At 35.0% G+C, this 10,126-nt stretch overlaps 1 non-coding gene across 1 annotated transcript; it reads right to left on the bottom strand.

Annotated features, from left to right (window-relative positions):
- Positions 1 to 473: 473 nt before the first annotated feature.
- Positions 474 to 577, bottom strand: LOC113594924 (small nucleolar RNA U13). The gene has a single exon (XR_003415416.1). It is a non-coding gene; the product is annotated as a small nucleolar RNA U13 (small nucleolar RNA).
- Between the last annotated feature and the right edge of the window lie 9,549 nt (positions 578 to 10,126).

The raw sequence follows: 10,126 nt of genomic DNA, 5'->3' as shown, positions 1-10,126 counted from the left end.
TACCCTTATATTCAAGGCTGACCTGGAAAGAAATAGTCATCCCCCTAGAGATACCTAGGAGAAGGAAATTATAATAGATAGATGACAGATAGATAGATAGATAGATAGACAGATGGATAGATACAGATATATAGATATACATGTAATATATACTATATATTGATACTATAGATAGTAAATACTATGTGTGTTGTGTAAATACATAGTATATTTAGGGTGATGTATTTATTTACACATATACAGTATATATAGACATATATAGTACATACTATATATAATAGACAACATATATTGATAGCATATATAGTACACACACATATAGAGTATATACCATATGTATACTATATACATATATATGATTGATAAATTAGAGTGTATATATATATATATATATATATATATATATATATATAAATTAATGCACCCAAGCCTCCTAAGTGTTTTTTTTCTTTTTTTCTTCTTTTTCTTCTTCATGATAGACAGATAATGTGCCAAGGTTGTAGCAAGGTTTGAGGGAGACACATGTCACAAAACAGCATGAACATCCAATCATCATGCTTATGAACTACAAATGAATCCAAGCCCTGTGAGTTTTTAAAAAATATTTATGAAGCTTATTTTGTAGGTCACACAATCTTTACAAATGTTTCCATAATTGTATCTTGGCTGGCTGCAGAGTCACTCAGCATTATTAATTAATAATGGTTTTGGACTAACAGCTCATTTCCAATAAGAATCTTCCACAGTAATGTAGTTAGGCAGCCAGGTGACCTCCAGAAAGCAGGTTCTTAAATTCCCATGAATATAGTTCATGAGGCTGAGCTGCCAGAAACAGCAAGTCACAGATTCCATGACCTCCATCCACCCTTTTCTTTATCCTGAAGAGTATAGGATACTTCATAAGGTACATACACAGGCTAAATACCCAAGGGATGATTGCAACATTGACAAGTTCAAATCATTTAAATCCATAAAAGGAGTTGCCTTGGTATAGAAAGATATGGGATCATACGGAGAATTGGGAAGAATTAAATTAAAAAAACAGAATATGAAGAGGAAAGTAAACCAGGCATTTAGAAGACTGGGGCGGGGGGGAGGTGGAATTCAAATACTTCATGTATAACTATTATAGCAAGATGACAGAGGGTATTTTTTAAAAGCCTTAAAGTGGAGACACTCAGGCCAAAACATCTGTGGAATTGAAAAAAAAAAAAAGAAAAAGAAAAGCCCTTATGATTGCCAACATCTCCATTCTGCTTCCCTCCCTGTTCAGCACCAGCAATGAGCAATACATTAAAAAGGTGTTTAGACTGTCAGTAAATGTGATTGATTTTTTTTCTATTCTGCTAAAAGCCTGCTACATGGTGGAACAAAAAGCAAATGCTTTCCTCATATCCAGGTCTGGGTGGAACTTTTACATTATTTTAACACCCATCAAGGGATAGCTTTGTCTCTCCATGGAGACAGGGAAAGCAATCCATGTCCACAAAAAGCTTTTTGGCCTTCCATTGTCCCCCTTTCCCTCCAGAACGCAATGGAATTTCACTCAAGACTAGAAAACCTCACAATGGAAAATTAATACAAATGGTCTATCTATTTACTGGACCAAAATGGGATGAAGAAACATGAAAGCCTGGATTATCTTAGAACTGAGCTCTGTAGGATGGGAACAAAGCTGGGTGGAACTAATCAGTTCAGAATAAATGGGGCTGTACTTAGTGTTCTATTTTTCCATCCATCAAACTGACAGTCAGAATCACCAAGATAGAAATGATCATTCATTACTGAACTAGGAAAAGAAAGGCAGACATTGGAGCCACATGCCAAAATTGAGGATCAGGTGTCTTTTAATTTAGTGTGGACTGCAGATGGTAAAGTGATTATTATTAACTAGTTATATAATTGCTTACTTAGGGTTAAAGGTCACACCTCCACCTGTAACTTTGCCAGGAACAGAATTGTCAAAAAATGCAATTTCTTATAGAAAAGACAAAAGAGCCAGATATAATTATAAATAGTTTTATAATGTAAATTCTATACTCAGATTTTACATTATGCAACTCTGTATTATCCTGCAAATCCACTAAATAACTGATAAGTTTCTGAAGGACTTAAGTCCAATATAAAAGATCTGTAACTAAATCTAAGCAACATCTCTCAAGGGCTTTTATAAACATCATAGTCATTATTTCCAGTTCACACGGTACAATTCATGGTTATGGTAATATTTTACTGTTTTTCTGAGTCCCTGTAAAGTCAAACTGCATGGGATAAAAAGTAAGGAAGGAGTTGTATTGGCTTGCTGTAATTCAATTTATTACTTTACTGTCAGAATGGAAATTGAATATAAGGAGGCTCTTACCTGGAGATTTTCTGGGGCAGGGAAAGTTTATGGTAGTGGTACCTTTTCTATGAATATTCTGTGTTTTTTGAGATGAAGAACATCTGGAAAAAATGTGACTTATGGGAGGAAAAACTCTGCAAGGGATATGCATGCCCTATGATCTAAGTGATTATTAGGATCTAGGTTTATTTCCAAGATGTATGACTAGAATTTGTTCTGTTAGAGGCTATTGTTGCTCTTCTCTATACTGTGTATTATATAGATAGAACTTGATCAAGACTCCTGCTACCTCAGGATTTTGGGGGGAGGAAGAAAAAAGAAAATTAACAACCATCAGGTCTGGAGCAGTTTAATAACTGAAGAAATAAAAAGTACCCAAAGGGTGAAGAAAAAAGTTTGTTCTATCTATTCTCCAATTAATAAGAAATAGATATTTTACTATCTATGTTGGCAAAAAAGGTAGAAGCCAAGATTATTACTGTTCATATTCTTGGAATAATTAAGCTTTTATTAATTTTAACCAGCCAACATAATAGTGTGGTCCCCATGCTGAACTTGGTAAGGCAGTAAAACACTTTCCTCACCAAACCCAGGCCGAGGTAACTTTCTTCCTAACTTCTGTAATATCTACCATACTACAGCTGTCATTCGGCACATATCACCATCTCTGTCCGACTCACCTGTACAAAGAAAGCACAAGACACATCAGTGAGACTGCCACCTCCAAAGTTTCAGAAGGGAAAAGGAAAACACACGTTTCCTTTGCTCTTGAATGCCTGAAAATCTCAAGGGAAATGTTAAAAGCCTCACTTCTACTGGGATGCTGAGAGCAGAGCACAAGGCTACCGTGCTATGTCTAATTTTCCTCTTCCTGTCCAAATGCTCCTTCACCTCTGCCAATTCAATAGGTCTTTTATCCAGTCTGGAAAAAGGCTGAGAATCCAGTTTATTCTGTTGGCATCTCCTGCTCAAATAGTCTCATTCTTGCTCTATATGGGACCTTTTTAAGTTAGAAGCTACAAATTTGGCATGTGCTGTTTATAACACTAAAGTAATAAATAACCAAGCTATAACTGCCAAATGGGGTACAACTGACCACTAAACTATGAAGATGAAAACAGCTCATTAATTAAACTTCACATTTTATCACACCACAGATAATTGTATATTGACTGTCAACTTCAATGCCTTGAACACGGTAAAAGCCCAAGAAAGGCCTGTGATTTATAATTAATGAAACTATTTTAGACATATTTTATTTTAAAGTTCATACTAGAGAGTTGTGATATCAATCTTTCCCAACAAAATACTGCTAACATCAGCAGTACATGGAAAGTTTCCACAGCAAGGGAAGCTGTTTTTTAAAGACTTATATTTTATTTAAACAGTGTATATATACCCCAGTTTGACTTTTATGATAACCAGAAATATCAGTAGCCCAAAGTAGATATTCTATTGAGCAACCTAGCTTAGTATATTCTGTTTCCAAGTGAATCTCCATGTATCCATCTCTGTATGCAGAAACAATCAAGCCTCCTAAGGTCTGAAGGGGAAATTCTCTCCCTCTATCAGTGCCACATCAAGACAAGCAATCTTTTGGTACCTTTAGCATATCTGTTTCCAATGCTCTAACCCCACATTCTTATTCCCCATAATCTAACAGAGACAGTGCATAACTATTTGATCGGTTCTTCATATAGGCAGAAGAATACTCACTGGCCGCCAAAAGATACAAATCAGCTTGTCCTTTATAAATATAAAAATGATTGAAACCAACAGTGCTTTTATGGCTAGCCAAAGAAAAATACCTGTCAAAGAGAAATCTATTTCTATAGAACCTGGGTCAACTTTCTAAGTCTAAATGCATCTCAGTAATATAAAATTCTTTTCTACATCCATAGAAATTGATATTCATTACTCACCAAAAGCCAATAGATAACATGTGGTAAATGTATGAAAGAAACCAATGATTTCTTGCCAGCCACATGGTAGACACTCATAAATATTTTTTTATTAGTGGATTGTTATACTTTAAGCATTTCCTCCATGAAGTGATATATGCTAAGGATTATTTTTTTTTCTTTTAAGTTATATAAGACCCATGAACCAGAAAATTTTGGTACACCCTAAAGATGTTTGCAGAGAGGAAAAATTTTTTTCTGTTATTTACAAACATTTTCTGATTTAATCATAAGTAGCATGGTTTGAGACTCAGAACCAGTATGAAGCATCCAAATTTATTATGCTTTATCATCTTGGGTGATTATTTTGTTCTCACAGGCCCTTCTTGTAGCCTACAGACAAGAAGAACTAACTAACTAAATAAATAAATAAATGTGTACCAATCTTTGTTATTTTTATCTTTAATTAGACCCAAAAATATGCATAACAAATGAAGGATTTTTATGGGGAAAAAACCACCCATATTCTGAGTGACTTAGAATGATAAACAGAACACATTTCTTCATTTTCTAGACAGAAAACAATGTCTCTCACATATGCATAACTACTTGCCAGAGATGTATGAAGATGCTATTGTATTTAATAAAATAATAAAATAGTTGCTAAAGAGCTTTACTACAGTCATAATAACTGTTTTCCACTATGGATTTTTTTTAAATAACAAAGAGTAAAAGTGTATGTGTGTATGCATGTGTCCAGCGGGGAATTCAAAAAATGGTCCTCGCACTCAAAAAGATTCAAACCATTGCTATGTGATTTGTGGCATAACTTCTTTGGGCACAAATTCTGTTGTGTACAATGATATCATGTATGGTGTCAACTATGTGCATCATGATTAACAACTAGCACATGAATAAGACAGTCAACAGAATATGAAAAAGCTTCAACCTGAGCAAATATCAAAACATACATTTACATTCATAAGAGTGCTGCTCTCTTTTTAGTATTGCATGAATTGTAAGATGCTAGAATAGAATAGTAAAGGAGACTGACACAATCTCTTCCACTCGACATTTTAAGAGATTTAATAAGAGAAGAAATGAGAGGCTAGGTTAGGCGGAGCACTGGACGGTCATGCCTGGTGATTTTAAATGTGCTAAAGGGTGTTTTAAAGTCACCAACAAAGGTCAATGAAAACACATCGATCATTGCTTATTCTTAATGGGCTATTAGTTTCATACTGAATTCAGAAACTTTATTAAACTGTATCCGAATTTCAAGTAAGGATTTTAATGAGATTTCTGGGGGGGAAAAATGAAGTGTTATGTTCACTCGAGTAGTTCCAGAATGCAGAAAATATTGGCAAAGCAATTTTAAGGGCTTCTTGCTACTGAGTATTCAAACGAAGAAGAGCCATCAGAGACGTTCTGAAGAGAGGGTTCAATTTTGATGAAGTAAAATTTATTTCAGGGACACCAAATTCTCATGGGGAAGAGTCTGTAGTAGTTAAAAAGCAGTAACAAAACAAAATGAAAAATGGATTCTCCTTATGCACTCCTTATACCTTGTGCACATAGAAAGATCTACAAATGCTGGCATGTGGAAAAGGTATTAGACCCAGAAGAAAATGCCCCAGGTTTTCCTATTTGAATTCATATCTTTCACTCCATCAATCCTTTCTCATTTACAAATGCCCCAGAAAAGCCCATCATTCAGCATGTACTATAGTTAATACTACCCTCCAAACTCAGTCTCTTACTCTTATTATAGTGAGGTCTGAGCCCAGCCCTCTGTGGTTAGAGACAGAAGCCATCATGTTAAAAAAAGAGATTAGTATCCACTGGTTAATTTTCATTCCTGTAGTAACTAGGAACTGTCTTTTGCTGTAAACTAGGCTTGTTATTATATACACGTAAAAAGCATTCTTAGCCCCAACTTAATACTGTGATCAGTTTTAAGGGAACAGAACGTAAAATGCATATAGCTAAACAATATGTAAAATAAGGCTGAGAAAAAAATTAAGTACATAATCAACAATCTTCCGTTGGTGCCATTTATCCCTACATGAAGATCAAAAAACACAAGTTTTATAGTTCTTTGCCATATGTCTTTTGTAGACAGACTCTTGCAGCTATAATCCTTGCCATTATTTTGACTTCATCACTTAACAGTGTCTGGCATGTTGAATGAGTGAATATTTTCATCCATCTGCTTGAACTGAATTCAAGCCCTGTCCTAAAGATAAACTTGGAAACTATATGAATGATATCCACTACTTATTACCATGTATTTTTAGTGAAAAGCCAGTCACCATCAAATCAACCTTTGCACCATATTGCTTCTTTCCTAGATTTCTCATCTAATATACACTATAACATGATAGTGTTTGCATCTTGAAACAGGAAGAATAATCTCTTTTTCAACTACCCAGTCTCCATCATAAGCAAAATTGGGGAAAAACAAAAATGAGTTGCCTTTGTAACTTTTATTTTGACATTTCTTTGATGTGAAATTGGGATTGAATATCCTCAGCCACCCAGGAAGTGAATATCAAGTTTGTTATTGAACTAAGCAGTGTTCCATGGTTTTCTTATGTCTATGACAGGGCCCTGCTGCAGTTAAACTTCTGCTAATGCACATTAACCAATGGTTTAACTGTCTGGTTGCTTGCATCATAACCAAGGTTTATTATTTTTGGCCTTAGTTAAAAAGAAGGAAAAAACCTTAGAACGTATAATCCGGGAAGGTTCATGTTATTTGAAGATTGGAGGCCAGGATACAAGAGTAACTTGATTATGAAAATAAAGTTTAAACAAATGAATTTATGCACATGTGAACCCAAAAAGTGGGAAAAAGTACAGAATAAACATGCACTCATTATAAAATGCCTGTGCATGTGACAGTGAGCAGCAGGGAGAGGGAGTGGTGGAAATGCTAAAAGTACATGCTGCTACTAAAGTAAATAGTGTTTATGACCCTATTCATAAGCCTTTAAAGACAGTTGTTAGCACTGGGCACCAAGTCAGGAACTGGCAGTAGAATAACTCTAACAGTCAATAAAAAACACAGTGAGAACAGGATATTAATTTATGCCTCCTGAGGATTACTGTATTCACAAGTGATCATTTCAGCACAGCAATTTTTGGCCACCTTTCAGGAATGAAAGCACCATGAGACTAGTCTGAAACAGGAATAAAGGCAATATGCCACCTTGCAGGTAACAAACATGGAGCCCTTTCTTGGGAAAGCAAAAGGACCCTGAAAAAAACAGATTTTCTAAGAGTGTACAAAAGCAGTGTGAAAATGGAAGAGGAACTACAAGTTTTAGGGTGTCACATAAAATACATAAACCAAACAGGCTCAAAAGAACAAAATGGATGAGAAAATTTTACTCACTCATAAATCGGAAAAATCATAAACTCTTTTCTGTCTTCTTCAGAGTCCCTGGAGGTGAAAGGGAGGTCAAGAACCACAAATTTTTACATTTCCTTGCAGTGTATTTACTTCTGTGTGGATTATACCAGGTATAATCCTAAGAACTCATAAAACCCAGGGCTAGTTACTGAAAAGGTAAAAATAGCAAACGTTTCTGATACCATTTGGGATTGCAAAACACAGAACTGCTAATGTCTTTGAAAGTTAACAGCAGATCACCTGCAAGCATCACCTAAGCCCTAAAATGAGAGATTGCCCAGTCCACTGATGAGCACAAACTAAATTCCACCTTCTTCCCAACACTGGGCTGAGCACCATGAGAACTAGAGAAGCAACTACATGCACTTGTGGTCTCTGTCCTCAAACAGCTCTACAGTAGCTGGAAATATACAATTAACACATGCAAAATAATTGGTTACAAAGCAAAATAGTGAATGATTAAGTCTCAGAAGAACTGGTGCAGAAGAAGGATATGAAATTCCACAGGAAGCTGATTAAGGCCTGGGACTAGGGAAAATTTTGTTGAAGTAAAGATAAAAATAATAGCTACAACTTATTAAGCATTTATTAGATGCCAGGCCCTATTCTGAGCACCACATTTGTATTATTTCATTTAATCCTCACAGCACTCACAAGGACAGTTATCCTATTCTGTACATGAAGAAACTGAGATACATAGAGGTTACACACTGAATTGTCACAAATCATTTAAGTTGAGTCTGTTTTGGAATATCCTCTATTCATCTATTTGTCTATGCTTGTGCCAGTGTCACACTAATGTAATTATTATAACTTTGTTCAAGTTTATATACCTAAAAAACATAAAAACCAGGATCCAGAAAAAGATAGGCTCTAGAATCTCCTCTCTGAATCAGTTTATTATTTGGAATTTGAGGAAAGGAAGAATATGAAAAGATAAAGGAAAAAAGAGAAGGCCTTATAAGCAGATACTGTTTCTGTCAAGAAATCCTAGGATTGATCAGCCCTGCCTCCTTCTCTTCTATAGCTATCACTTGTAACTTTTGACCAATTTCTTCCTACTTTGGCCATCTGAGGAATACAAAATTGTCAGTTTTAGCACTAATTTTAGTTTTCAGAATTTTTTTAGCTGCTAATAAGCACAAAATCAGGTTTAAAAAACAAAAAACAGAACAAAACAAAACAATACAAAAAACCTTTCCTGGGTCCTCTTTCCTTTTGTCTTATTTAGACCCTGAAGGGAAAGACCAAGAATGTTAAGATCCCTTTGAATCCACAAAAGGAAGACTACTCCTCTTACACAAAAGTTCCTTAAAATCTTTCTAAGGGATTGAGGTGTGATTGGTGGATCAGGTAGGAATGTGGCTATAGCACTGGGCCTAGTGGAATACATTTTCAGTTTCTTAGGTCACCCTTTGCATTTGCAATCCCTGTTCCTTGCAGCTATGCTCTGAATTAGCATTGAGGCCAGCAGAAGAGCAAAGATTTGAGATGAAGATCAGAGGAAGCAGAACTGGAGGGGGGAAAAGAGGAAGAAACATCCATGCCCTTTTCTCTTGTACTTATCAAGTCCTGACACTTGCAGTCCTAACCTAGACAACTGCAGTTACGGTAAACATAACGAATATCTGAATAAGGAAGAAGAGCCTGGCAAATAACATATTCATTACAGTGGATAGCAAAGAGAAGGGAAAAAAGGAAAGATGACCATGGGGAGCAATGGACAGAATAAAACCACAAAAAATAATACATATATTTAACAAAAATTGCAAATATGAGAAAGTTAATGACCACAAAGGCAGCCAACAAACTAAAGTGGACAATTCACACCCAAAGAGGTAGAGTTACTTGAAAATAAATATACATTTTTTCAAAAGAATAAATAAAATGTTTCTGGTTAAACATAGTGAATTAAACACATAATTTTAGCTTTCTTCCATCTCTTTAAAAAAAATTCCTCTAAAAAATTCTTCTAAAAAATAAAAATTTCATTTTTTAAAAAGATATAAACCCACAAGAATAAGAAAAAAAGAAGAGGAGAGCACAGCAAACGATCCACATTAAGATTTTTGGAAGCTGGAAAACAGATAAAGCATGAACACTGAAAACATACTGAATGAGGCAGGAAGCTAACCACCCACAAGTGGTAGGCTGGGAGTGGGGGTAATAATGAAGCAGAGTCACACCATGGAGCCCCAGAGAGAATCAGGAACTGGATGCACCATGTGTATCTAAACATGGGAAAGTAGTGGTAAAGGAATCAATAACATATATATATATATATATATATATGATATATATTACATAATATATATCATATATATTATATAATATATATTTATATCTTTATATATAATATATATATTTACAGAAAGAAAGAGAAAGAAAGGAAGAAAGAAAGAAAGGGAAAGAAAGAAAGAAAGAAAGAAAGAAAGAAAGAAAGAAAGAAAGAAAGAAAAAAATAGG

The sequence above is a fragment of the Acinonyx jubatus genome, chromosome A1, assembly GCF_027475565.1.
Source record: "Acinonyx jubatus isolate Ajub_Pintada_27869175 chromosome A1, VMU_Ajub_asm_v1.0, whole genome shotgun sequence".
Classification (NCBI taxonomy): Eukaryota; Metazoa; Chordata; class Mammalia; order Carnivora; family Felidae; genus Acinonyx; species Acinonyx jubatus.
Note: the sequence above shows the minus strand (reverse complement) of the source record. Positions and strands in the feature narration are given on the sequence as shown.